Source organism: Trichosurus vulpecula, chromosome 3 (genome assembly GCF_011100635.1).
Source record: "Trichosurus vulpecula isolate mTriVul1 chromosome 3, mTriVul1.pri, whole genome shotgun sequence".
Lineage (NCBI taxonomy): Eukaryota > Metazoa > Chordata > Mammalia > Diprotodontia > Phalangeridae > Trichosurus > Trichosurus vulpecula.
The window spans coordinates 401405695-401432254 of record NC_050575.1 but is presented as its reverse complement, the minus strand read 5'-3'; the positions used below and the strand labels follow the sequence as shown (position 1 = coordinate 401432254).

The following is a 26560-nucleotide window of genomic DNA, read 5'->3' as shown; positions in this document are numbered from 1 at the left end:
ATCAGGGTATGACTGCTTGTAGAGTAGAGAGTACTTTGTCCCAAGCTTTAGGGTCCAAGCACTGCTGTTTTCAGAGCTACTTCTACTCCACTATCAGCCCAGGCTCTGTCACAGTAGCGCTCCTCCTCCCCCAAGAACCACCAACCAGGACCGCAGTGCAAATCCAACCAGGGCACAGCAAGGGAACCTGCCTTTGCGCCCACAAAGTGCTCCTTGCACTCCTGCTCTGATCTGCTGCTAGATACCTCCCACCATGTGAGCCAGGGACTCGGGAAGCAGCTAACACTGGAGCTCTGGAAGCGGCCTGAGAAACTTCCTGCTGCTGCCACCACCACCTCCACACCACCTCTGCCGCCCACAGGGCTGGCGGCCAGACTGCTCTGAACTTGATCCCACAGTTTCCCCCTAACCTGCTCTTTGGCGTTTGTGGGTTGAGAAGTCTGGTAAATGCCACAGCTCAGTGATTCATCACCCTAAGGACTGTTTGGACTGGCTGACTCCTGGTCTGGTCTGTTCTGGCATGACCCACGCTGTGCTGTGCTCTGCTCCCAGCACCATGATGCGATAAACCCTTCTGGGCAACCATCCAGGCTCTCCTGAGCTGAAGGCCTGTTTGCCTCTGATATTTCATGGGTTCCACAGCTCTAGAATTTGTTCAGAGCCATTTTTTACAGATGTTTGGAGGGATTTTGGGGGAGAGCTTAAGCAAGTCCCTGCTTTCCAGCCGCCATCTTGGCTCCACCCACCCACCCCCTTTCTTTATTCTTTATGATCCTTGGTGCTAATGCTTACATTTGTGAATCAGCCACAAAACTTCAGCACCTGGGACAGGTCTTGCCTGGAAAGCATCTTCCCCAGAGCCATTCCAGAAGACAAACATTCCCAAGTGCCACCCAGCCAAGGCACCTATGTCTGCTGTCAGCCTTTCCCCCTGCTTGGATGAGTGACTGCTCCCTGGGGGAATGTGAGGGAAATTGGCTGGATGGGGAATTCAGGAGCTGAGATACTAAAAGCCTCAGTCACAAAGGACATCTACATTAATGACAGCAATAGTTGGCATATGGGTTTATTTAACTCAGTGGATTTAAATGCTAAGGCCCTAGAAGGCAGGAACACATCCTAGTTATATTTCATATCTCCCAACACAAACACAAGATTAATATCCATGAAAGTGTTTTGGAACATGTGATATACCATGCAAGCAGGGCAGACTTTTGTTGAACTAGGGCTACTCGGATGGTTCAGTGAATATGTGCACGCGGGTTTAAATAGAAGCATGAATCATAATCCTCCCTCTCCTCTGATACTTTGCACATTTTGACAGGTCCTATATTCATAAATGAAGAACTGATGTACCATTCAGGATAGGCTGCTGACTCAAAATAAGAAAAACTCTGATGACCTCGCTGTAAGTAAAATACAAAATGTATCTCTGCTTTCTTGGCATGATATAATTCCATTATGTCCCTCTCCTGAAAAGCAAGAAGAAAAAGCCCATCAGATGGGGTTATAGAATTTCATAATTTGAGAATGGGAAGGGATCTCAATGGCCATCCAGTCCAACCCATACACAAAAGATATCCCCATTATAATATATATCTCAGTATTCATCCAATGTCCACTTGAAAACCTCCAAAGACTGTGAATCCAGCCCCTCTTGGAACTGTCCATCCCACTCTGAGAAAACTCTAATTGTTGGGATGGGTTTCCTGATATTAAGCCCAAATCTGCCTCTTTGCAGCTTCTATTGCTTGATCCCAGTTCTGCCCACTGAGGCCAAATGGAATGTCAAATCCCTCTTCCATGAGGTAGCCATTTAGATACTTGAAGACAGATATAATGCCTCCTCTGACATCCTCAAGTCTTTTCTTATCCAGACTGAGCATGCCAGGTTCCATCAACAAAGCCTCAAATGACAAGGAATCAAGACCCTCCACCATTTTGGTTGCCCTCCTCTGGACACTTTACATCTTGTCAATGTCCTTTTTAAACTTTGGTGCTGAAAATAGAATAAAATACTCCAGTGGGACAAGAGCAGAGTACAATTAGACTGTCATCCAGCTCTTCCTGGAAAGGATCCCTTTTAAATGCAGCCAAAGGTTGCATTAGTTTTTGGTTTTGGTTTTGGAGGGTGTTTCTTCTTTTCCTGAGAATTTTAATCAAATTAACCCGACCACTGGCCACTAAATTCTGCTGAACTCAGATCAGGAAAGCCTGAATTCAAATCCCTCCTCAGATACTTGATAGCTAGGGGACACTAGGCAAGTCATATAATCTCTGGTCACCTCAAACTTCACATCTGTACAATGGGGGTGAAAATAGCACCTACTTCACAGGGTTGTTGTCAGGATCAAATGAGATGTCATCCATAAAGTGCTGCCCAAACCTTAAAGTGCTAGACCAATGCTACCTATTATTAGCCATTACCATTGCCTCTCAAGGGGCATGTCATTGGACTCCTCTCTTGTTAAACTCCTACCTGTGACTTCCCAGAACATAACTCCATTGCTGGCCACCACTCCCTTATGTATGGCATCTTCTCAATTAGACTGTAAGCTCCTTAAGGGCAGGGGCTTTTCTATTTGCATTCACAGTGCTTTAAAGAGTTTGACTCATAGTAAATACCCAATTAATGTTTTTCATTCATTCAATTGTGAGCACCACATTTCAGTAAGAACTTTAAAAACTGGAGAGTATCCAAAGAAGGGAGATCAGGATGATGATCTAGGAAGAAAGTGTGACTGTTGCAGCAAAGATTCAGGATTAATGTAAGGCAAAACAACCTAATGATTAAAGCTATCCAAAGTGGAATCAGACACTTTGAAAGGCAATGACAGGAAGGAAGGAAGGAATGGAGGGAGGGCAGGAGGTAGGAAGGAAGGAATGGAGGGAGAGTAGGAGGGAGGAAGGAAGGAAGGAATGGAGGGAGAATAGGAGGAAGGAAGGAATGAGGGAAGGAAGGAATGGAGGGAGGGCAGGAGGGAGGAAGGAAGGAAGGAAGGAAGGAAGGAAGGAAGGAAGGAAGGAAAGAAGGAAGGAAGGAAAGAAGGAAGGAATGGAGGGAGAATAGGAGAAAGGAAGGAAGGAAGGAAGGAAGGAAAGAAGGAAGGAAGGAAAGAAGGAAGGAATGGAGGGAAGGAAAGAAGGAAGAGAAATGCATTTATTAAAGTTTTATCATATGCCAAACACTGTGCAAAGCATTGGGGTTACAAATGTCAGCAAGTAAGGCATTCCCTGACCTCAAGGGGCATACATTTAAGTGGGAGAAGACAACACATAAAACAAAGCTAGAAAGCATATGGAGAGGAGGTGAGGTTTGGAAATGGCCAGAACATGGCATGATGGTCTAGTTTGAGCAAGACAGAGAAAAAGTTCATTTATCAGAACCCAATAGCTTTCATTAGAACCTGGATGACTACTACTTGGTCATACTTTCTAGGAGATTCTAATTCAAATATTGGTTGGATTAGGTGACCTCTGAAATCCTTTCCCATTCTGAAATTCTATGAGATGCTATGAAACTCACCACCAGCTTCAGTGTGGGCCTCCCTTCACTCTCTTCACAGCACAGACACAGGTTATGGTATGCTAATCCCAGGTAAATAGGAATGCCTTTGCTAAAGCCTTTTTGAAGAGACTGATCTTGGCATGGTGTAACCAATACATTAACTGGGAATACAAGAATCAGTGACCACACAAGGTGAAAAATTGTGTACATATAAAAGAATCAAGAGTCTATTTCTGACAAAGGGGATGGTGATGGAGGAGGGCATCATCCATTCTGTTTCTCTCTTCCCATTGTCCCCTCCCCCCAGCTCCATTCTTCCCACAATTGCCTGGCATTAGAACCCTCCAAGGTTGGATTGCAGAAGATCAATCAACCTGAATGTCCCCTCTCTCCTCCATCCTCCCTAAGCATTGTTCTACTGCTCCTCTGTTTCTATCCTCATGGAACAGTATGGTTTAAATGTAACAAAGGCCAGACTGCCCTTTCCCTTACCATCTTCACTGCCTGGTATAAGACTTCCCCTTCCCCCACCCTTTATGCCTAGTAATTGCCCAAGTCATCCCTGGAATTGGTTAAGCTACAGGAATCTGTCCTGGGAAACGCTATTAAAAGAGGGTCACCCAAAGCATGAGCTTGCCTCAGAGAAAGAGAAAATAGGACCAGGTTTTGTACTCACGTCGCTGACGATATCCGTCAAAATAAGGCACTGCTACGAGGGTCTTCCCTTTCAAGACTAAGAGTTGATCAGATGTGTCACGAATAGTTCTGATGTAAGGCAGATCTGTGTCTCCTAAATGAAAATTGTTACAATGGAAATGTCATTTGCTGATTAGGATTAAAGCTGATTTAATGGGTTTGTTTCCAGGAAATTGCTAATTCTCTGTCAGCACATCGAGATGGATGGACTGATGTTGATGGAATACAGCCCCAACTGAGTCTCTACACAATCACTTTCTCTCTGTATATAAATCCCTACTGTGACCAACAAAGAGTTGTGATTATGAATGAGGGAACTACAGAATTTCAGAAATGGAAGGGAACTTAGGGTCCATCTAATCCAACCCACTGAGCACATCTAGCAAATATCCATTCTTTTTTTAGGGAGACCTTTCATGTGCAGGAAGCCACCACATCAGGAGACAGCCCAATTTCACTTTGGGACAATTTTAATTGTTGGAATGTTTTTTCTGCCATTGAGTCCAAATTTACCTCTTTGTCAATTGTACCCATTACCCTTCTTTTTGTCTTCAGGGGCAAACATGAGTCTAATCTCTGCCCCCAGAGTTGGTTTAAATACTTAAAGATGGCGATCACTTTGACACTGTCTTCTTTTCTCTAAGCTAAACCTCCCCCATTTCTGCAAACTGTGCTCATGTGGGATGGACTTGAGGCCTGTCCCTCATCAAGCTGCCCCTATCTGGCTGCTTCCAAGTTTTCAATGTCCTCCTTCAAGCCTCAAAAGGAATGCAACATTCTAAGTGTGAGCACACAGTCATAATCACCTCCCCAAATCACATCAGGGGTGTGGTGTGTGTGTGCGCATGTGTGTGTGCATGTCTGTGTGTCTTCATATTTGCCTGTCATAATCTCACTGCTATCAACATCAAGGCACTGAATTGGGCTGCCCTTCCTGACTATTCTCCCATACATTAAAGTCCTTACTGAACAAAAACCCCAGGTCTTTTTCAGGCAAACTGCTATGTGTCCACACCATCTAGAGCTGGTTAAGTAAATTTTTTAAACCCAAGTATAGGACTTTGCATTTATCCCTATATATTGCATGAGACCAAGGTTCTAGCCTGCCAAGATTAATTTGAAACCTGATTTTATGCTTCCGGGTATTGACTGTTCCCCATGGTTCTGTTATCATCTGCAGGCTTGAGAAGCATCCCTGTCATTCATAAAATTGTAAAACAGCCCAAGGTCAAAAACAGACCACTGGGGCACTTCACTAGAGAGCTCCTTCCAAGTCCACTTTTTTTTATTGGTTGTCATTCAATCATATTCTGACTCCTCATGACACCATTTCAGGTTTTCTTGGCAAAGATACTAGAGTGGTTTGCCATTTCCTTATCTAGCTCACTTTACAGATGAGGAAACTGAGGCAAACAGGGTGAAGTGACTTGCCCAGTGTCACACAACTAGTAAATGTCTGAGGCTGGATTTGAACTCGTCTTCTGGACTCCAGGCCTGGACAACTAACTGCCTAACCATTAATAAATCCTCTTTTCAGTCCAACCATCCAACCAATCTTGAATCTATCTACATCCTAAATATCCCATACTTTAGGCAGCACCTCTCTATCTTTCCCCACAGGAATAACATGAGATCCTTTATTGCTTTGGCAAATTCACCTGAATTTTATATGTGGAATCTCCTTGATCTTCCAGTCCAGTTACTCCAGCAAACCAGGAAACAAATTTAGAATCACATGACTTTGTTTTTGTAAATGCATGCTGACAATCTGTGATCAGTGCTTCTTTCTCTAGCTGTTCATCCAGCATCGCTTGGATGGTTCTTTCTACAATTTTCTAGAAATCTAAGCCACGTTCACTGGCCTGTAGTTGGCAAAGCAGATCCTATTCTTTTCCTTTTGAGAGAAATTAGGACACTTGCTTTTCTCCAGGCCCACAGCACCCTGGCCATTCTTTCTGGTGTCACTGACAGTGCCTTCCCCACATCTGCCAAGAGGGAGTTCACTTGGACCAGGAAAACTGAACTCAAGAGTAGTCCCCTTTACATCTCTTTGCTCACCTTGGCTACCCACTCCCAAATAATCATTTTGTTCTATTTTTTTCTAATGCAAAGGTCATTGTCCTTTCAAATAAACAAAATAGGAGATGAGCCGCTGGGACTCTTATCTGTTACTATCCCATTTGCCAGTGAGCCTCCCCATGCCGTGGTTGGCCTGTTCCTCCTCAATAGACCTTTTTTAAAAAATTGGATATTGGGGAAGGTCAGGGGGCTGGGAAGATCAAGATGGGTGTTCCTTGGGAAAGATTTTGCTGGGCTGGGGATATGCCACACATTCCCTAAAGGGCCCATTCGACATAAGATTTTCCAAGGCCAAATAGACCTAGAATATATGCCAAGGGTCTATCCCATAAACAAGGCCACAATCAATAAAGAGGTAGAACTGACAGACCCTAAAACAATATCCCAAAATGGAATACAAAAGCAAACACGCCATCTCCTTTGAGATTAAAAGACTGAAATGTGCGAAGAGACGGCAGAGATATACAACAGAGGGGAGTAGAAGATGATAGAAATGGACAATTGGAGTTATCATGTCTCCATTGGTGGGGGCTTGGTGTCATCAGGGAACTGCATGAGCCTAGGACAGCCTTCCCCTTGCCCCACCCAGGGAATCCAGACAAGCATGCTTGGGAGAGGGTGAGGGGGCACAGCCATATCTCACCTTTACGGAGTGGTGATTTCTGTAAATGTAATGAAATGGTACAAGCAGAAACATAAAAATCTAGGCACTGTATTATTTCCAGGTTAAAGGAAGCATGATATACTTCAATCAATGGATGAATAAATAGTTCTACCATGTCATAGGCCCCATGCAGGCCCTCAAACAGCTTAAATTCTAACAGAGGAGATAACATGGACACATACAAACAGTTCTCTTAGAGAACTGTCAGAGGATTGTTCAGCAGTAATGTGGATTTACCTAAGACCGGGGGAAGTGAGGGATGGAGGCAGAAAGGCAGCTGACTCCAAGGGAGGGAAGGGGCCAGCACACAGTTCAAGGACAGGGACAGAGAAGCAAGAACAAGAGGAGGACCATGCAGGGAAAAGTACCAGACCCTAGAGGAAGAACAGGGGCAGGTGCTGTAGGGACATGGAGGAACCAGACAGATACAGACAGGAGAGGACAGGTGTATTGTACTAGCTGGCAGATAGACAGGAGGGTGGGCAGACAAAGTGGGGCAAGGTTCTTCTCTCTCAGTGCAGGAACTCTCAAGCCAAGCCCGCCATCCCACCATAGTAGTGGGGGGTCTCTATTTACTCCAACCTTCTGCTTTCTCTTGGGGGGTTTAATTCATAAGGAGATTTTGTTTTCCATGGGGGAGAGAGGGGAAGAGGCTACAGAGCACCCAAGCCAACAGGCAAGAATAGTAAAAGACATAGCTGAGTACTATGTGGTAAAGTTAACATAGGTGGTTTTTTGGAAATGAGGATTTCTTTCAGAATTCTTTAAGAAAAGTCAAATATGAGTCAATTTATACAAAGTGAGAACTGTCTGTATAGGAAGATGCAGAATATATACAAACTTAATTTATGGTAGTTTGGGGAGGGAGAGACACCAGCAGCCAGGGGGAATAAGGAAGCCTCCACCACAGGTATAGGTGAAAATTAAACGTTATGTGACACCATGCACTGGTTAGCATTTAGAGGGCTCTCATGTCTTCCCATATGCATGACTTGTGGATTCTCTCAAACTGCTCTGGGCAAACTTATCAGCCCATAGTGACCTTTAGCCTTCTCCTCTCCAGGGTGGACACACATCATACATACAGAGCTGAAAAAGATCATGGTGACCGTCAAGTTCAAACCATTCTGGAAAATCCAGCCTCAGACACTTACCATCTGTGGGAGCCTGGGCAAGTCATTTAACCTCTCTTTGTCTCAGTTTCCTCAGTTATAAAATAAGGATAATGATAGCACCTACCTCCCAGAATTGTTGTGAGGATCAAATGGGATAATGTTTGTAAAGGGCTTAGCACAGAGCCTGGCACATAGTAGGTGCTATGTAAATGCTAGTTGTTGCTGTATATCATTATCACCATCATCATCATCATCATCATCATCATCATCATCATCATCGTCATTATTATCATATGAGGAAACAGAGGCCCAGGTATATTAAATGACTCACCCAAGAGCACACAAGCAGTGCACACCTGAGGAAGGATCCAAACTCAGGTTCTCTAACTTCAGAACCAGTGAGCGTTCTTGGCATTGCCCCACAGCTGACAAGCCACAGAGCCAATGTTGTCCGCCATGTTGTTGCTTACCTGCTACACGCAGATCAAAGCTTATTTCATTCATGATAGGATTCTCTGTGCTCCTGTAAACAGAGATTGAAGGAAACTGAATGCTAGGACTTTCTTCAGGGCTAGACCCAGGTATAGCCCCTTGCTTACCTTTACCTCAGCACCTCTATCCAGAGAGGTGTGGGTGAGGAAGGAAGGAAACAAGCATTTATTAGGAACCATAACAAATAGACCTAATCAATGCTTACTCCCTGTCCTCTCTTCCCCACTGACTCTGTTACTGTGCTAAGCCTCTTACAAATATTATCTCATTTGATCCTTATAACAATCCTTAGAAGTAAGTGTCGTTATCATTCCCATTTTTCAGTAGAGGAAGCTGAGGCAGATAGAGAGTAAGTGACTTCCTCAAGATCAAATAGTTAATAGTGTTTGAGGTCAGATTAGAACTTGGGTCTTCTTGACTCCAGGCACAGCACTCCAGTGTGCCACTTACCTGAGCTAGGGTGAGGAAGCCCCCTGGGCCATGGATCAGCCGGTCATGGCTACTGGCCTAAACAGATTCCCAGATGACTCATCTGCCCTGCTACCCCTGGGCATTCTGTTCAGCTTCCTCAGCAGGGATCTTCCCCTGACCACAGGCATCACCTCCAATATCCCCCAGAGCAACAAGTGGGACAGCAGACCAGCCCTCAAGAATATACTCCCATTCAACGATCCTGCCAGTGTTGCAGTTTTCCCATCTTAGGCAAACATGTCCCTAAGAGTTTTCTCACTGAACCTGGCTCATCAGCCATCAGCATCCATTCCCAATGCACAGGGAAGGGATCTGCCACTTCCATGGGCCATAACGGACCCTAGAGCAAAAACCAAAATATCCTGCTAATAGAAATACTTAAGGCTCAAATCCACCCCCATCCTTGGAACCCAGGGGACAGCAGTGAGAGGAAGATCCAAAGACAGATGGTTTTCAGCTGCAGGAAGGATCAAAGGGTACCTGGTCCAACCACTCTTTCCAATTTTCCTGAGCTCCTGGGCTGCAATGGTTTCATTACGCACCAATGAGATTTTATGGGGATGATAGGTCTTTTATTCAGGTGAAGAACTATAAAAAAAATTTTATAGGAAGTTTCTCTGATAAAGGCCTCATTTCTCAAATATTTAGAGAACTGGGTTAAATTTACAAGAACATGAGTAATTTCCCAATTGATAAATGGTCAAAGAATATAAAAAGGAAGTTTTCAGATAAAGAAATCAAAGTGATCTAGAGTCATATTAAAAATGCTATAAATGTCTATTGATTAGAGAAATGAAAATTAAAACAACTCTGAGGTACTACCTCATACCTATCTGGTCAGCTAACACAACAGAAAAGAAAAATGATAAGCATTGGACGGATGTGGAAAAATTGGGACACTGATGTACTCTTGGTGGAGTTGTGAATGGGTCCAGCCATTTTGGAGGGAAATTTCAGACCATGTCCATATGTATATCCTTTGATCCAGCAATACCACTACTAGGTCTGTATCCTGAAGAGAGGAAATGGAAAGAAAAGGAAGGAACAGGAAAGGGAAGGGAAGGGAAGGGAAGGGAAGGGAAGGGAAGGGAAGGGAAGGGAAGGGAAGGGAAGGGAAGGAAGGGAAGGGAAGGGAAGGAAGGGAAGGGAAGGGAAGGGAAGGGAAGGGAAGGGAAGGGAAGGGAAGGGAAGGGAAGGGAAGGGAAGGGAAGGGAAAGGAAGGGAAAGGAAGGGAAGGGAAGGGAAAAAAGAAAAGAAAGAAGGAAGGAAGGAAGGAAGAAGGGAAGAAAGAAAGAAGGAAAGGAGGGAAGGAAGGAAGGAAGGAAGAAGGAAAGAAAGAAAGGAAGGAAGGAAGGAAGAAAGAAGGGAAGGAGGGAAGGAAGGAAAGAAGGGAGGAAGAAAGAAAGAGAAAAAAAGAAAGAAAGAAAGAAAGAAAGAAAGAAAGAAAGAAAGAAAGAAAGAAAGAAAGAAAGAAGGAAAGAAGGAAAGAAGAGGAGAGGAGAGAGGAGAAGAGAGGAGAAGAGAGGAAAAGAAAAGGAAAAAAGAAAAGAAACAATTCCTATATGTAGAAAAATATATATAGGAACTCTTTTTGCAGTGGCAAGGAATTAGAAACTGAGAGGGTGTCCATCAATTGGGGAATGGCTGAACACGTAATGGTATATGATTGTGAGGGAATACTATTGTGCTATAAGAAATGTTGATTTCAGAAAACCTGGAAAACTTACATGAACTGATGCAGAGTGAAGTGAGCAGAGACAGGAGAACCTGGTACACAGTAACAGCACTTTATACCATGATCAACTCTGAATTACTTAGTTTTTCTCAACAATACAATGATCCAAGGAAATTCCGAAGGACTCATGATGAAAAATATTATCCACCTCTGGAGAAAAAATGGATGGAGTCTGAATGCAGATTGAAGTCTACTTTTTCAACTTCTCCTTCTTGGTTAATTTTTTGTCTCTTTTTCACACTTTTGGTTCTCCTTCGCAATATGGATAAAATGGAAACATGTTTTGCATGACTGCAAATGTATAATCTAAATTCAAAGTGTTTGCCTTCTCAAGGAGAGGGGAGAGATGGCAAGAAGAGAACTTGGAACTCAAAGAGAACAAAAAAATGAGTAGAGAGAATCTTTGACACATGGGTATGGAGAAGGGAGGGGAGTTCTTCAGATCTGACAGTCTATCGAATCTCCTAAGGGCTGATGTCATTGACCTGGTTGCCTCACTACCTCAAGATCTGCACTTAGACAGGATACCCCGAAAATCTATTAAAGCTTAAAATGACACTAAGACTTTTGAGACATCCTCTCTATTTTTGCTGAATGTTTCTATCACTTTGCTGAGTGTTTATTTCTATTTAGTAAAAGAGTGGATGGGGTGGGAGGTGGGGGTGGATGGGGGTGTCATTCACCTCATTGATTCAACATATTCAGATCCAGAACTTTCATCTGGATCCTGTCTATATCTGCTCTTAAAAAAAAGACTAAAAATTTACATTAGGTCAAAATACGAAGGGCTTTAAAAGCTAAATAGAAATCCAGGTGTTAATAGCTTATGCCTATAATCCCAGCTACCTGGGAGGCTCAGGCGTTCCAAACTACGATGGGCTAAGCCCATTGGAGTCCACACTAATGATGGCTTTAAAATTGTGAGTTCCATCGGGAGGCCAGCTGGCTATGGGTGCAGTAGGGTCCAAGTGAGGTGCCCCAAGGTGGGTACACATTGTGCCGTGGCCGTTGTCGCTGCCCAGACTCCGTGGAGCCAGGGCAGCAAAACAGCTGGGCCCGGCCGGGCCAGAGTTCACTCTGGCCCAGAGGCCGCCCCTCACACCCAGGAAGTTGGAGAAACCGTAACTCGGAGAGAGACGGGGGACAGACGCTGCAGGCTCCAGGAAGCTGGCTTGCCTCACATTATCTGATGTGAGTGAGACCTGGCCCAAGAAGCAGAATTCCTTTATTGCCTTGCACATGTATAAGGATGCCTTAAGAAAAGAGCCATGGGTAGATACTGTAAACTCCAAAAGATTGGGGAAGGATCCTTTGGAAAAGCCATTCTGGTTCAGTCTAGGGAAGACTGGAAGCCATATTTTATCAAGGATGTCCAGTAAAGAAAGACAAGAATCAAGGAGAGAAGCTAAAGTGTTGGCAAGCCTGAAGCATCCAAATATTGTCCTATATTGGGAATCATTGGAAGGGCAGATGAATTGCAAAAGAATACACAATAACTCATCAACCAAATGATAGTCTCTGTATAATTTATTTGTGACTATAGCTTCATTACTCTGGGGGAATAATGCATGTCATTGCAATGGCAGTGTTAGATGTAGCCTGACAGCCAGGTTGATTCTTTGATATCACCCATATCCCCACGTAGTTCCCTACTGGCTGAGGACTGTGTTGGTAGTCTGTGGAAGGAACCTAACACACTGACAAAAATAAAATAATCGCTTAAATTGTTCTTATCCCTTTAAGTCCTGTTAAGCACCACCACTGAGAGAAATCTCTGAGCCTCTGAAAATAAGTTGACAAAGCAATCCACTCATTGGTATCCTTGTATCTGAAATTATAAGATTTAAATACATCAAGCATCTTCATGACAGGGTTTAAAATGCTGTAGAGATAGTATTAGAAAAATTTAGGCCAGAGATTGTGGAATCTCTTCTCTGCATATCTTAAATAAGAGGCTAGATACCTTCTATTAATAATGGATTTGAAAAAAACTTGAAGACAGACAATATCACATAGAACAGAAAAAACAAGTAAGCAGAAAAAGGCAATTGATGTCAAAAGAATATTAAAGAGTCAGGAAGGCCCAACAAACAAACCCAGAAGAAGAGAATGATTCCACATTGTACATAATCAAAGGCTCAAAGAAAATCACCATTTAATTTTAGTTTGAGCCTAACACTCCCCCTCCAATCCCCACCACACTCACACACACAAACTGGGCATTATTATGTACACAGCAGAATACAAAAGAGGATTGCATTTGAAAGCACTGATCTCCATTCTACACTGCTGGCTTTTTAAAAAACAGAATAAATTGACTGTTAAAATAAAATTATGAGTTCCTGGATAGGGGCTGCCTAAGGCTCGGTGAATCACATTCCATTGGTTATAATTCCCCTTTACAAGTTGACTGCTGTGAAAACATGTTTAATGTGAAGGTACATGTAGAACCTATATTGGATTATACGCCGTCTTGGAAGGAAGAGAGGTAGGGAGAGAAAATTTGGACCTCAAAAACTTATGGAACTGAGTGTTGTCAACTAAAAATAAATAAATTTATAAGGGAAAAAAGTATGGGTGAATCAGCCCAGGTCAAGAAAAGTAACAGGTGGAAGTTCTTGTGCCCATTAAGTGGAACCTGGTGAAAAGCACCAGTCTTTAAAAAAAATGTAAAGAAAAGAAAGCTATAGACAGGCTTGATCCTGTAGGCAATAGGGATCCACAGCCATTTATTGAGTAAAGGAGTCCCATGGTCAGACCTCCCCTTTAGGGCAATCACTTTGGCCACTGTGTGGAAGATAGGGAGAGACTTTCGGCCAGGAGACCAATTAGGAGGCTCTTACTGTACCCGATGAGAGGTGATGAGGACCTGGAGTCAATCAACGGCTGTGAGAGTGGAGGGAGAAAAGGAAAGACATGTGAGAGATGGGGTGGAGTCAGAAACAAGCTTTATTTTGAACATTGAATGGCCATCCAAGAACTCAAAGCAGTCTGATCACAATAGTAACAGCTACCTTACCTGACTTGATCTCACCAAACCCCACCCCAGGAAGGTTATATTAGGTATGATCCCTATTTAACAGGTGAGGAAAAGGAGGTGGACAGAAAGTGTGACTTACCAAGGGTCAGCCAGTGACGGAGGACAAGGGGGTGGATGGAAGAGGTTTCCTGGACATGGAAGTGACAGGCTATGGAGTGATGAGTCAGGGATAATATCACTATTGTAAACCAACATGACTGGAAACACAGTGGAGCCCTCAACAGAAAGAGGGGAGTCCAGAGGGGGAGTGCATCTGCTGGGAAAGATAATGAGCTCTCTTCTGGATCTGTTAAGTTTGAGATGCTGACAGAACATCCTGTTTGAAATGGACTTGGGAATTGATAATATGGGGGGTACCAAATTCCCTGTGATATACATGGAGTGTGGAAGGAAAATCACCAATGAGTTCACCATGAAAGGGCTGTAACTTCTAGGAGATCTCTGTCACACATCCCTCCATCCCCATCGATGTATCCCACCCTTCCATGCTGGATAGAGTTTCCTGATTCCATATAGGTCTGGGCATATCACTCCATGGCTCAAAACTCTGCCAGCCTTCCCCATTACCTGCCCCATGAAATCCAGGCTGCTTAGTCAGGCATTAGAGGCTCTCTATGTGTCACCAACCTACTTGTTCAGTCTGACTTCACCCCTACTCCTTTCCCCTCATCCCTGCTACTCTCCATCCTAAATGGACTTCTAGCTATCTCTTGAACAAGTCCTAAGCTTTCCTGCCTCATAGATTTTGTCCATGACATCCCCTCTCCCATCTACTCTGTAACCCTGAATTCCTGGACTCCCAGCCCAGAAAGCACTGATCTAGAGATGAGAGATTCAAGCAGACACCAGCCAGTCCAGGGTTCATCAGACAATGACATCATTTGAATTTGTCTTTATGGAACTGATTTTTTAGAGCATCCCAGAAGAAAGGGCCAGGGAAGTTCATACTCCATCTTATCACAACATCAGTAAGGGCCGATTGCATGCCTACTCTGTGCCAGGTACTGTGGCTAACTCTGGGGATACAGAGAAAGGCAAAAAATAGCCCTTGTTCTGCAGGATCTCAAGATTAAATGTATCTTGTGGGTGGGCAGAGCTGATCGGTGCTTCTAATCACAACTTGGGGCTTGAGTTATTATTTTGTTGATTTCTAGACTTACAAAAGTGTTAATAATGCAAATTAAATGCACACGTTTGTCCTGACCACATTTTTTTGGACAGGTAGTTAAATATTTACTAGCATGCCCCTTCCCCCTTCCACTTTTTGACACCCTCCCCCCCCCCCCCCGCCAAAGTCACCTTCCTCTAAAATTTCCTGTTCCTATTGGCTCCACCATGTTCTTAGGTTTATCCCTGACTTCTCCCTCACCCACAATTTCCAACAAATAGCCAAGTCATCTCAAGTCTGTCTCTAGACCTTCTCTCCAATCTGACAGAGCCATTGTCCTAGTTCAGACCATCCTGTCGGCTTTCAGTCTCTGTCTCCTCTCCAAACCACCCTCTATATGAAAGCCATTGTCTTATGCCCAAGTCACATCTCTAATCATGCTCTAAAACCATCTATGATCCTTCTTTGCCTACAGGATAGAATATTGACTTTGTCCCTCCCTTTTAAATACCTTTTATTGGCAACTTTCATAATAAGATTGAGACAATTCAAATAGGTTCATGTCAGTAAAAGAGGTTGGATTCTTGTGTCTATCTCAGTTCCTCCCCAAGGTAGGAGTACATGACAATTTGCAGGTAGGGGTATAAACATCACAGATGGATATATAACAAAGAGCAGGTAAAGCAAAAAGCTGGAGACTTAGTGTCACCTTCTCCAATACTGATTGACAAGCAGGCCTGGGAATGATGGGTCACTGAGTCAATGTAACTTTCAATACCATCATCTCCACCAGTCTGAACCCTTGACTTCCTTTAAGCTCAAATCAGATGTCATCTCCTTTCCCAAGTCTGCCCAGATCCGCCCAGCTGTGAATGATCTCCTTTGTTTAACTTTCTTTTATATTTATTTGAGTACCTTTTATATTGCCTAGTTAGAACATAAGATCTTTAGGGAATGGATCCATGAACCATGATCATATCAACTCCTCAACTGTTCCTGGATGAGATGTGTCCATGTATTGTCCTGTGGACTCACTCACCATCCCTGTAACTTTCTGGACTAAGGTGTTCCTCCCTACCCACCATGTTCTTCTGTGTTTTGTCTTCTCCTTTAGAATCAATCTGAGGAACATGATTATTAATAATCAATGATTTGGGGAAATCCAGAGTTCCCCCTTTTTCTAAAGTCCTCGTTTCAAAAGCTTAGTCTCTGAAGGTTGAACTAACTTTCCCCTCAGTGGTGGTGAGACCCCACTCAAACTTACGATGAACCTAATCTAAGGTGAATTCCTGTGCGTTGTGTTCCACACAAGCAAGTTGGGGTGGAGGTAAAGACACTAAGGGTGCTTCTGACTCTGGACTTCAACACCAGCACTCAGCTTCCTTCTCATCCTGATATACCTGGAGCCTTGTGACCCTGGGAGACTCCTCTACCATGCTGGTCCCTTCTTCCACCCAGAGCCTCCATTTTGGGAATGGACCTAGGCCATCCATAATCCATTCCCCTCCCAGTTGTTCTTCTGACTCTCTGAACTATGCCTCCTTTACCTCCTCCCCTTTTATGTATTGTCTTCCCCCAATAAAATGTAAGCTCCTTGAGGGCATGGCCTGTCTTTGCTTTTGTATTTGTAGCCCTATTCTCTAGTACAATGTTCTGCATATAGTAAGAGATTAATATTTTTTCATTAATTATATATGCACACAAGGTTTGTACTTTTTTGTTGAATCTCCCTTGTGAAATTTAATGGATTAGTCAGGGAACAATCATTTATTAAGCATTTACTGTGTACCAGGCACTGTGCTAAGTGCCAGGGATACAAAGAAAGGCTAACACAGGATCTCTGCCTTCAAGCATCTTACAATCTAATGGGGCAAACAAGATGTAAAACCACTACTCATAAAAGATACATAAATGGAAGGAGATCACAAAGGGAAAGGCCCTAGCAATAAAGGAGGACTAGAAAAGGCCTTTACCCAGAAAGAAAAAGAAATTCTCTCAACAAATCTAGGTCAGCATATGCTTTGCTGTGTATAATCTTAGAGAGCTGTCTAGATCATAGACAGGCTAAGTGCCTTGCCCAGGATCCTACTATCACGTGTCAGAGATAGGACTTGAACTCAGGTCATCCTGACTGAGGCCAGCTCTCTATTTACTGCATCACTCTGCCTCTGCTTTGAATTTAGTACTTAATAAATGTTTCTGCATTTGAAGTGAATTTAATTGATTCTAACAGAATAGAATTTTGGTTTTTGTACCAGGATACTAAGATAACAGTTATCCCCATGTCAGAGGAGGCAGGCCTTGGACCCAGGACTAGCCAATGGTCTGGTTGCACCCAGGATGAATTGAAATGTCGTCTGTATGGTCCTCACCCATAGCTCTGCCATCTGCCTCTGCACAGCTTCCCATGTCCTCTTGTGCAACATTTCACACAACTCAGGGATGGTGGAGAGCTCAATGGAAAGATTCAGAGCCAAAAGACGTAGATTCTAGTCCAAGCTGTGATGTGGCTCTGGATAGGTACCTTCCTCTTAATACCAGTGGAGAGAAAAGTGTAAACTCTCTGAGGTCAGGGAAAGTTTCTTTTTTATTTTCTTTGTATCACCAGTACCTAGCACATCCTCTGGCACATAGTATGGGTTTAATGAATTCACCTTGGTTGATTATTTGTCGATTTGTAACAGGTAATAAGAAGCATCAGGCTTTACTAATTCCATATCTATCATTGTTTCCAATAGATCTGAATGACTCAAGGGCAAGGACTATATTTTGCCTTTCTTTATCTCCCCAGAATTTAGCACAGTGGCTGGCACATAGTAGACATTCAACAAAAACTTGCATCACTGATTCCTTTCCTTCTGGCGTTACCCACCCTGTAAGGCAACTGGGGCCCCTTTTCCATTTAGGGAGAGACCTACCTGATTATACCAGAGGCAGCCAGGTGGTGCAGTGCATAGAGTGCTGGACCTGACCTCAGAAAGACTTATCTTCCTGAGTTCAGATCTGGCCTCAAACTCTTGCTGTGCTCCCTGGGCAAATCACCTAACCATGTTTGCCTCAGTTCTTCATCTATAAAATAAACTGAAGAAGGAATTCCAAACCATTCTAATATCTTTGTCGAGAAAACCCAAATCTGAAGATTTGGACGTAACTGAACAATAACTAAGCATGAACCAAATTCTGGTGTTCCCAGAGAAGATGTTGGGGGGGATGAGCCCCAACGTATGATGACTGAAAACCCCCTGAAGTTAAATCTGCCTCCATACAAATGCAGAACTTCCATTGTAAGTCATTGGTTATATTTTGCCTGGAGTCATTCAGATCTACTGGAAATAATGATGGATTTGGAATTAGTAAAACCTGATACTTCTTACTATCTGTGTGACATTGAGCAAGTCAATTTATCTCTATGGACCTCAGTTTCCCTATATGTGAAATGCAAAATGACGGGATTAAGCTGGATGGATAAGGGTATCCATGGATACCCTCTAATGTTCCTTCCATCTTTAGATTTCTCATCTGAGAGCTCTAAAGTTATTGTTCAGTCATGTCTGACTCTTCACGATCCTATTTCAGGGTCTTTTTTGGGAGGGAAGAAGGCAAAGCAGTAGGGTTAAGTGACTTGCCCAAGGTCACACAGCTAGTAAGTGTGTCAAGTGTCTAAGGCTGGATTTGAACTCAGCTCCTCTTGACTCCAGGGCAGGTGCTTTACTCACTTTGCCACCTAGCTGCCCCCCCATTTGGAGTCTTCTTGGCAAAGACACTGGAGTGGTTTGCCATTTCCTTCTCTGGCTCATTTTATAGATGAGGAAACTGAGGCAAAGAGGGTTAAGTGACTTGCCCAGGGTCACACAGAAAGTAAGTGTCGAAGGCTAGAATTGAATCCAGGAAGGTAAGTCTTCTTGATTTCAGGCTCAGTACCCTACCCACTGTGCCACCTAGCTGCCCTGACCTCTAAAGTTTCTCCTAGCTTAGAAATTATGAGCCTACAAGTTTATCTTTGATTCACCCTGCTTTGCATATAAAATAGACTATTAAAATGTTTATTGTTGATAATGAGGGACAGAACACTGCTTAAGGGAGCAGAGATGAAGGGAGGCTATTTGGAACAAGGGGTTTGAGGTGGGCCTTCAAGGGTGGGTAGAATACCAAACGTTGGAGGTCGAGGGGTGGGAGATGGCATTCCAGGCTCAGGAAATAGCATGAACAAGGATTCTGAGTCAGGAAAGCACAGGGCATGTTCAGGAGTCAGCTAGAAGCCTGGTTTGGCTGGAGTGTTTGGGGGGAGAGGGGAAATAGCATGAAATCAGACCCAAAAGGTAGGTTCAAGCCAGGTGGTGGGAGTGCTTGAATGTGGGGTCAGCTGGTAGTAGGAAAACCTGGGAGGTTTTTGAGATGTGGGATAACCTGTGAGGATTTAGGAACTTCTGCCTGGGATGGAAGGAGAGGATTTGATGGTGGGATTGGAGGGAGGTGTTGCAGAAAGAACCCCCCTCCCCTGTTCCCCATGCCAGGACACTGTTCACACTCCATATATGTCCCAGAGAACCTGTTCCACCCACCCACCCCAGGGGAACTAAGAAAAACTGATTATTCAGCCATAGGCATCCGGGGATTTCCAAGATTCTGCTGATGCAGCAGTCTCCACACAGGAGACGCCTCAGTATCTTCTGCTGCCAGGAAAGAGCCTTGTCCTAGAGCTCAGAGTGAGGAGCTAACACCACCCAATTATTCGGCTGGAGGAAAAGCCAGGGAACCCCAGAGGAGCCTACTGGAGCTTCCAAGAGTTGAGGGTGGCACAGCCCAGGTGCTCAGAGACTTAGGAACCTGTCGATGACAGGCCCAGGTACCCTGACTTTTTGCTCTTCTCTGAGATTGTACACTTCTTTAGCTCTGCTTTCTCTGGACTTTGCCCAGCTCCCTGACTTTTTTCTCTCTAGTAGTCCCTGTAGGGACAGGTGGGATAATCAGTCAATCAGTCAAACAAAAGTTTATTAAGTACCTATTATAGGTCAGTTAATAGTACTTATTAAGTACCTACTATGTTCCAGGCACTGTGCTGAGCATTGGGGATAGAGGGAAAGACAAAAGACAGGCTCTGCCCTCAAAATGTCTAATGGGGAGACAACTTACAAATAACCATGTATAAAGAAAATATAGGGATGTAGCCAAAATAGTGATGTGAAAACATGGACTCACTTGAGCTCTCCCCCAAATCTCTCCAAACACCTGTAAAAATGACTCTAAACAAATTTTAGAGCTACAGAACCCATGAAATGACAGAGTGAAACAAGTCTCCAGCCTGGACGGTCGCTGGGAAGGGTCTATTGTGCCATGCTGGGAGCAGAACACAGCCCAGTGTTTCCTGAGACAGGACAGACTAGGCTGGAGCAGACCAGGCTGGGTGGAGCAGGCCCCAGGGCACTGAATCACTGGCAGCTGTGGCAGTTTCCAGACTTCTCAACCCACAAACTCCAAACACAATGCACCAGGTCAGGGGGAAACTGTTAGACCTGGGTGAGAAAAGGGTGTGGTCCAGCCCCAGCCGTGGGGCGGTGGAGGTGGCTACAGCAGAGGCAGAAGCAGTGGCTGCTTCTGGAGCTCCAGGCCCACAGATGGTGGGGGGAATAAAGCTGCTGATCAGAGGAGGAGTGCAAAGATCTCTTTGCTGGTGCTGAGGCAGGGTTCTCTTACTTTGCCCTCCTTCGATCTGGGTCGCAGTACTGGTTGGTAGTCCTTACAGGAGGAGGAACAATGGTGTGACAGAGCTTGTGGTGGCTGTGGAGAGGGAGTCCTCCCTTAGTTATATAGCAGAAAGGAGTGCTTGCACTCACAGACCAGAGCACAGGCCAGGAGAGGAGTGGATCCTACTACCTCAGAATAGAAGTAGCTCTGAAAACAGCAACACAAAACCCCTGAAGCTTGGGACAGAGCACTCTCCACTCTGGAAGAAGTCATACCCTGACAAACAGCTCAGAAGTCAAGTAATTGGCTGGCAAAATGAGAAGACAGTGGAAAAAATCTCACACTATTAAATCATACTGGTGACAAAGAAGATCAAAACATACAGCCAGAAGAAGTCAACAAAGTCAAAGATCCTACCTCAAAAGCCTCCAAAAAAATACAAATTGGTCTCAAGACCATGGAAGAGCTCAAAAAGGATTTGAAAAATCAGGTAAGAGAAGTAGAGGAAAAATTAGGAAGAGAAATGAGAGTGATGCAAGAAAATCATGAATAACAAGTCAACAGCTTGCTAAAGGAGACCCAAAAAAATACTGAAGAAAATAACACCTTAAAAAATAGACTAACTCAAATGACAAAGGAGCTCCAAAAAGACAATGAGAAGAATGCCTAAAAAAACAAAATTAGCTAAATGGAAAAGGAGGTCCAAAAGATCACCGAAGAAAATAATGCCTTAAAAATTAGAATGGAGAAAGTGGAAGCTAGTGACTTTATGAGAAATCAAGAAATTATAAAACAGAACCAAAAGAATGAAAAAATAGAAGAGAATGTGAAATAACTGAGTATAATACTTCAGGGCAAAATATGGATTTTTAATGAAATACAGGACTTTCAAGCACTCTCGATGAACAAAACCTAGCTGAATAGAAAATTTGATTTTCAAATACAAGAATCAAGAGAAGCATGAAAAGGCAAACAAGAAAAAGAAATCATAAGGGACTTACTAAAGTTGAACAATTTTGTTTACATTCCTACATGGAAAGATGATATTTGTAACTCACGAGACCTTTCTCAGTATTAGGGTAGTTGAAGGGAATATACGTATATAGAGAGACAGAGGGCACAGGGTAAGTATAAGGGGTTGGTGCCGACCCCAGGGCTGTTAGGACCCCTAGCACTTGGCCTGTTTCCTGGGTAAACCAGACAGGCTTAGTAGGAGTGGAACAGCAGGCACCCAGAGGGAGGGCCTCTGCCCTTGAGAAGCCCCTGTAGTCTACTTACACATGCAGGCAGAGCCTGTCCACGAGGGACACACAAGCCTAGAAGGAGGGACCCAGCTGGCCATCACCTAATGCTCTTGAACCGTTGTCTAACGCAGTGCTTTGTTACTTTACTTACTGGAACATCTTTGATACTTTACGGGGACATCCTGCCTCATGTCTCACATAGCTTGTATGGCTCTGATACTATCGTGCAACATGCCCAAGCATTCCCATGCCCTTGTAGATACTGTAGTGCAACATTCCCCCTTGCTCCCATACTCCTACAGATACCGCCTTGCGACAGTCCTGATCTTTCCCATACCCTTGTGGATACCATAGTGCACCATACATTGCAACAATCCAGATCCTTTCCATGCCCATGCCAATACCCATACTGAAACAAAGTGCAACAGTATACCCGTACTGTAACATTGCTGTCCTTTCCCATTTCAACATTTCTGCTCTTTCCCATACTGTCATCCTCATACCCATTGGCCACTTGCTTATGCTCACATAGTGCAAACCCTATAAAAATGGATGATTTCTCCCAATAAATTGGAGTCCCTTCCATCCTGACTCCTGCCTTATCATTGCTTACTGAGACAGGTCCTTGCCAGTCAAGGACCACCAAGGGTGAGAGGACCCAAACAGGTGAGTTGAATATAAAGGGATGATATCTAAAAAAATAAAATTAAGGGGTGAGAGAGGAATATAATGGGAGAAGGAGAAGGGGAGAGATAGAATGGGGTAAATTATCTCACATAAAAGTGGCAAGAAAAAGCTGTTACAATGGAAGGGAAGAGGGAGTAGGTGAAAGGGAATGAGTGAAACTTGCTCTCATGGGATTTATCTTAAGGAGGGAATAACATACACACTTAATTGGGTATCTTACCCTACAGGAAAGTAGGGGGGGAAGGGAATAAGAGGAGGGGATGATAGAAGGGAGGGCAGATTGGGGGAGGAGGTAGTCAAAAGCAAATACTGTTGAAAAGGGACAGGGTCAAAGGAGAAAACTGAATAAAGGGGTAAAAGATAGGATGGAGGGAGATATAGGTAGTCTTTCACAACATGACTATTATGGAAGTGTTTTGCATAACCATACATGTATAACCGATATTGAATTGCTTGCCTTCTCAAGGAGAGGGGGTGGGGAGGGAAGAAGGGAGAGAATTTAGAACTTAAAGTTCTAAAAACAAATGTTAAAAAAAATTGTTTTTGCATGCAACTGGGAAATAAGATATATAGGCAATGGGGTATAGAAATCTATCTTGCCCTACAAGAAAGTAAGGGTAAAGGGGATGGGGGGAGTGGAGTGATAGAAGGAAGGGCAGGCTGAGAAAAGGGGCAATCGGAATACATGCCATTTTGGGGTGGGGGAGGATAGAGATGGGGAGAAAATTTGTAACTCAAAATCTTGTGGAAATGAATGTTGAAAACTAAAAATAAATCTTAAAATTTAAAAAAAAAGAAAATAAGAATTCCATCAGTGACCAGGGGCACTGGCTACTCAGTCAGCACCATGGGAGTCACGTCTCACTCCGGCTTCTACCTGAGCCGCAAGGTGGTCGTACTTGCGGTGGTGGTACTGGGTGAGCTACTGCTGGCTGTGGCGGTGCTTAGCTCTTTCGTCGTCCGCTACAGTCACACACCTTCGCAGCCGTCGGAGAAGTCCAGGACCGTGACGAGAGCCGCACCGGCTGTCCAGGGGGTGGCCCTCAAGCAGCAAGCCGAGGAAGAGAAAAAGGCAAGCAAGACTAGCAACATCCGCGCCCCCGGGACTCGGCCGAGCGTCACGAGACCCTCCTGGTCCTGGGACCACCCGAGTCAGTACACCTCCTGGCCCCTGGACCACAGGAGCCAGTCCACCTCCGGGACCCAAGACCGCCTGACGCTGTCCAGCTCCGGGTCCCTGGACGACACAAATCTCACTACCTCCGGGCCCCTGAACCACAGGAGCCAGTCCACCTCTAGGACCCAGGACCACTCTGTTCACTTCCGAGCCCTGGATAACACAAACCTGACCACCTCCGGGCCCCTGGACCACCCAACGCTGTCCACCTCCAGGCCCCAGCTCCAGCCCACCTCCGAACCCTGGAAGCATCTGCGCCTGCCCTCCGACGTAGTTTCCCTGCACTACGACCTGGAGCTCTGGGTTCCCCTGCAGCCAGAACAAATTGACGAGTCCTCGAAGTCCTTCAGCGGGCGGTTCAACATCACTGTGAAATGCGTCTCGCCGACCACACGGGTGTTGATCCACAGCTTCTACCTAGACTACTAGGGCGCCACGGTGCTGGGTCCCTTGCCTGAGGGCCCCGGGGCTGACCGGGAGCAGTGGGCAGTGGGCCGGGTGGCGGTGAACAACTTGTGGAAGTTCCCGGAGATGTGGTACCTGGTGATGGAACTGAGTGAAACCTTGAAGCCCGGTCGCCACTATGTGCTGCAGTTCGACTTCTCCGGCTTAGTGAACCAGACCCACAAGGATGGGTTCTTCAAAAACTTATATACTGACCAGGGAGAGACTAGGGCTCTGACTGCTTCTCAACTGGAACCAACATAAGCGAGGAGAATTTTCCCGTTTAATGAGCCAGCTATGAAGGCAACCTTCAGTATCAAAATTGTTCACCATCCTACTTATGTGTCTCTTTCCAACATGCCAATCCTAGCCATGTCTGAAAGAGAAGATGCAAATGGAAACAAATGGATAGTTACCAGCTTTGAAACTACTCCCCTAATGTCAACATATATAACTGCATTCGCTGTGTGTGACTACAATTATGTCAAGGAAACTGAAAGGGGCAAGGAGATACGGATTTGGGCTAGGAAAGATAGAGTTGCTGAAGGGGAAGCAGACTTTGCTTTGAGTATTGCAGGCCCTATCTTCTCAAAGCTGGAAAATTTACTTAATGTCGGTTATCCTCTTCCAAAAATAGACCTCATCGGGTTTCCTATTTTTAATACACAGGCAATGGAAAATTGGGGACTAATAACATTTGATGATTTTGTGTTGGTGCAAGAGAAGGATGACGACCCAGAGAGAAAAACCATCATTTTGTACACTGTGGCACATGAAATTGTACATCAGTGGTTTGAAAACTTAGTTACCACAAAGTGGGGGAATGATATTTGGCTCAATGAAGGATTTGCAACCTATTTTGAGTATTAGACTAAAGATTTTGATTTTCAAATATTGAGATTTCAGAATGAATTCTTTTATTATTCTTATATGAAAGATGTTTTCAAAGATGATCATGTGATGATGCACTGAACTGTATCCACAGAAGTGAAAAATTATACATATACAAAAGAAATAAGTGACCTCTTTGACCTATATATTTATATAAAGGGAGGTTGTGTAATCCAGATGATGTCAAATTTTCTTGGTGAGAATCTGCTCCTTAGAGGAATTGAATCATATTTGAAAACATTTGCATTCTCTAATGCTGAGCAAGATGATCTGTGGAATCATATTCGAATGGTTCCAGACAACCAGACTGAAATTCTCTTGCCAACATCAGTAAAAAGCATAATGTACATATGGACACATCAGAGTGGATTTCCAGTTATAACATTAGATGTGTCTACTGGCATGGTCAACCAGGAACCATTTTTTCTTGCTAATGATAAAAACCAGATGACTCCCCTCCACAATAACACATAGATTGTCCCCACTGCTTGGATAAAAAATTGGAATTGTGCAACCATTAGTCTGGCTAGATGAAAGCAGCAAAATATTTCCTGAAATGCAACTATCATATTCAGAACATGACTGGGTGACTTTAAATTTGAATACAACTGGATATTATATGATTAATTATGATCAATTGGGTTGGAAGAAAACAAGCTTATTGCTTGAAAAAAAAATCCGAAGGCTATTCCAGCCACTAACAGGATGAAGCTGTTTGATGATGCCTTTAGATTGTCTTGGAATGATTCTGAGTCATCAAAGGTCATTGAAAATGTGGCAGCAACTGAAGTTGGCTGGCTTGTAACCAAGGACTTTTTACTCAACAACTGGAAAGCTGTAATGGAAAAGTTTGGAAAAGAATATTTATTCATTCTAGCACATATTCTTGCAAAACCTGTATCCACAAATTCACAGGTCCATGAATTAGAGCAATTTTTCGGTAACATTTAGGAGAGGAAATCACAAATGTGCTTCATAAACACCTTCACGGAAAAATGAAGAAGAATCAGCAAAATAACAGGAAGATTGCTCAGATCGCTAACTGGCTAAAGAAAAATATGACTGATTAACCCTTTGTAATCCACAAAGGGGTTGGCTTCCATTTTTGCTAGGCAATGTTCTGTGGTTAAAGTGTGCCTACACATCATACTGAGTCTTGGAAGACTCCACCTTTCCTGCTCTCAACCAAAGAATCCTCTTTTGGATTTGGCATCCTCTATGGCATGCTAATGTTTTTGTCAACATAGAAGACAGGAGAAAACATTGTTTTGTTCCATGGTGATTTCAGGGAAGATTTTCATTTGCAATAAACTTGCAGAATTTTTTTTCTGGTTATAGGATCCTATATTTTATTTTTTAAATAGTATTTTATTGGGGCAGAGCCAAGATGGCAGCTGGAAAGCAGTGAGCTCCCCGCCGAGTCCCTCCAAAAACCTATAAAAAATGCCTCTGATCCAATTCTAGAACTGCAGAACCCACAAAACAGCAGAGGGAAGCGGGGCTCCAGCCCAGGACAGCCTGGAT

General features: G+C 43.9%; 1 pseudogene; it reads left to right on the top strand.

Moving 5' to 3' along the window:
• The first annotated feature begins 9049 nt into the window (after nucleotides 1–9049).
• Nucleotides 9050–25987, top strand: LOC118842700 (annotated as a pseudogene).
• Nucleotides 25988–26560: the final 573 nt, after the last annotated feature.